The 3,568-nt window shown below is 54.7% G+C and overlaps 1 pseudogene; it reads left to right on the plus strand.

Moving 5' to 3' along the window:
• Nucleotides 1-2,108: 2,108 nt before the first annotated feature.
• On the plus strand, nt 2,109-3,359 carry LOC123087445 (BTB/POZ and MATH domain-containing protein 1-like; annotated as a pseudogene).
• Nucleotides 3,360-3,568: the final 209 nt, after the last annotated feature.

Here is a 3,568-nt window from a genome sequence, read left to right on the forward strand (position 1 = left end):
GACAGCAGCGTGGCGGCAATGCCGGGTTAGAGCGAAGTCACCATGGACGAGAGCGGGATCGAGAGGGGTGTCGGGCTAAAGTAAGTCAGAGCAGGGCGAGTCCCGCAAGGGCATTTGCCCAGTAATTTTTGACCCGTAGCTACTCGCGAGCAATTTTCACTTATCAGTGGTGTTAGAAGGAAGAGAGGAATTTGGTGGAATAGTTTGTTGTATTGCTTGAGCCTCGTGGGCATATATATAGAAGTACAAAGACCAACTTAGAGTACAAGACAAGGCAGGACCAAATCCTAGTCCATCCTATACTTCCTAATAATTCTTATACTCAACATCCCCCCGCAGTCACAACGATAGCGACACAGACGGTGAGACTGGAGAAGAATCCGAAGGCAAGCTGATGGACACCCCCCACAGTCATAACGGTCAACGCATCGCGGAAGTCGTGACTGAAGTGGAAACCGACGAGGTTGCTCAAGCAAAGCGATAGCCCTTTGTGCCGTTTTTCGATGTAGCCGAGAGCGTGGGTGGTGGATCCGTGGTCGAGGTAGCCGTGTGAAGAATGTCGTGGTCGATGTCGAGTCGGGGTAGCCGGTGTCGAGGAAGTCGCTGTGGACGGCCTCGGGGCGGCGGCAGGGACCGCGTATCGCGGCACTATGGCCCGAAGGGGCGACGCAGCAGCGACGCACGAGTCGATGCAGCCGCGAGGAGAACCACGGGGCGGCGGCGCTCGGCCCGATGGGGCGACGCAGCGGCAGCCCGATGCTCGATCGGTGGAGAGGCGCGCGGTACTCAGGACGATCTTCACGGGACCTGCGGAGACGCGCGTCACCAACGGGCCAGGTCGGTTGTGCGGCGTAGAGGAGGCGGATCGCGGCGGCGAGCGGGTGATCAAGCCGATCGCGCGCGAGGTTGGGGACGCCGCTCGGTGGAGGAGTGGTGGCGGAGGAGTCCGGGATGAGGCCGGCGACGATGGACGGCGCGGGACATCGTGCGAACGAGCTTGTGAGCATCGGCACCCGGGCTGCCAAAGCAACGCCGGCACCCGGGCAGCAAGGCCCAAGCGACCAACGGAGCACTAGCGTCCGAGTTGAGGCAGCCGACGAGCCTGGCACAGCCGTCCCGACGCAGCCGAGAACGAGGCCGACGAGGTAGACCGCCGGGCCGCCGTGCAGACGTGGCAGACGCGGATGATGTGGATCGATGGGCGAGCCGGCGCGCAAGCGACCGCTATGATTAGCCGTTGCATGGCGCGAGGCCGCCGGGTCGGGGCGATGCAGGTGTCCCGGTCGGAGTAAGGCGGTGACGGACGGCGCAGGCGACGGGCGGACCGACGCGCGGACGGCGGCTGGCCCTGACGGGCCACCTCGGCGCGCGTGGCCGCCGGGTCAGAGGAGAGGCCGACTGGTCGCGCTGTGGTCGGAGTAGAGGCGCTCGGGGTCGATGGCGACGGTGGGCGACGCAAACCGATCAAGCATAGATCGGAAAACCAAAAAGAAAGACGCTGATCAAAACGACCGGCGAGAAAGCGAAAAAATCCAGAGCAAGGGCTCGGGAAAAAGACTCTATAGGGCAGCCGGTCAACACGACCGGCGGACGAACCCTAGGTACGGGCGACGCGGCCCTCGGCGGAGGTCATGGAGGCTGACCGCCCCAGGGGCGGCACGCAGGTGCGGAAGCGGCGGCGGCTAGGGTTTAGGATCGACTTGCGATAGATACCATGTTAGAAGGGAGAAAGGAATTTGGTGGAATAGTTCGTTGTATTGCTTGAGCTTCGTGGGCATATATATATGAGTATAAAAACCAACTTGAAGTACAAGACAAGGCATGACCAAATCCTAGTCTATCCTATACTTTCTAATAATCCTTATACTCGACAAGTGGCAATATGGGTTCTGGCGTTAACGTACCCCGTAAAAATACAGACGCGCTAGTTGAGTTTTTCCACGCCCATGAAAGCCGTCGTGCATGGGCCGGACTCGAACCCGTCCCGGAGATCAGCGTTGATACGCATCCGAAGATAGCTATCCCAATCTTCCTTGGTTAGGATTCTTATTTGGCATATAATCTGTTCGGTTTGAATGGTAGAAAACAATGCCGACCCAAAGATCTAGAGTTCTTATTTGGCATGTGTATATATCTGCCTTTTATTTGCTTCGAGACAGACCGATCGAACTTCCCACGGTAGTATATAGACGCAGGGAATCTCTCATTGTCGCCGTTCTTCCATCGGAGTGCAATCCAAGAGACGACAAGAATGTCAGAGCTTCCCGATCTTCCCGCTGACCTTGCAGCGGGGTCTGATAAAAGGTCATATGTGATCAAGGTAGACGACTACTCAAGAATCAAGTTGATGATCGGGCCTGGCAACTGCGTGAAATCTGCCCCTTTCAGTGTTGGAGGCTACGACTGGGTTTTGCGGTTCTACCCAAACGGCTGCGACATCACACAGTATGAAGCCGGTTGCGTATCTGTTCTTCTGGCTCTTGATTCTGGTTTTGCCACGGACGTGAGGGCGAAATTTAAAATTACTTTGCTTGACAAGGATGGGGTACCAGCGCATACAAGAAGCAAGATCACTCGCGAACGCATCTTCTCTAGCAAAGGCTCATGCAAGGGTTTCAGTGATTTTGTCGGCAGAGCTTATCTTGAGAATCCAAGTAGACTAAGCAACGACAGTGTCAGCATCATGTGCCATGTTACTGTCGTGAAGAATATCCACAGAGGTGATCGGCTTATCTTGGTTCCTTCAAGAAACTTGCATCAACATCTTGGAGACCTACTGAAGAGCATGGATGGAGCCGACGTGACCTTTCATGTCGGCGGGGAGAGTTTCTCGGCTCATAGGGTCGTGCTCGATCGCCGCTCGGTCATCCGTATTCAGAGCGGAGCTCTTTGGCGGCACGAAGGAGAAAGCCGGCGGTCCGATAGAAATTAGTGACATGGAAAGTGACGTGTTCAAGGCCTTGCTCCACTTCATATACACAGACGAGTATGAGCCTGTTGCTGAGATGACCGATGGATGTGAAGCACGGAGAGAAGCGGTGATGGCTGGCCATCTACTTGTTGCAGCAGACAGGTACAATATCGAGGGGCTGAAGGTGATATGCGAAGAGAGGATGTGCAACCTCATCAACCCTGACATTGTGGCGACTAGTTTGGCTCTAGCAGAGCAGCACGGCTTCCGTAGCATCAAGGATGCCTGCTTTGATTTCCTCGCTTCTCCTTCCAATTTGGAGGCGATGATGGCAAGTGATGGTTACGAGCATCTCAAGAATAGCTGCCCATCAGTTCTCAAGGAGCTGGCTGCTAGCTTCCTGCCTGCCGAACTGAAAGCGGCCAAAGATATTATCATGACAATTTAGTATTGTGGCTAATCATCGTTGCATCTAATCTAATTTAGTATCTATCGTCTTACCTATTTCTCTATGTTGATTGCATGTACTATGTAGATCCAATTTTGCAATGAGAATGCGAATTGGTTGGTGATTCCTGTGTCTTTTATCTGCTGGCATGCATGACTGGTGTCGAACTGAACTTGCTGCAGTTTTCCTTATGGTTTGTATCTTTCGAA

The sequence above is a fragment of the Triticum aestivum genome, chromosome 1B (assembly GCF_018294505.1).
Source record: "Triticum aestivum cultivar Chinese Spring chromosome 1B, IWGSC CS RefSeq v2.1, whole genome shotgun sequence".
NCBI lineage: Eukaryota > Viridiplantae > Streptophyta > Magnoliopsida > Poales > Poaceae > Triticum > Triticum aestivum.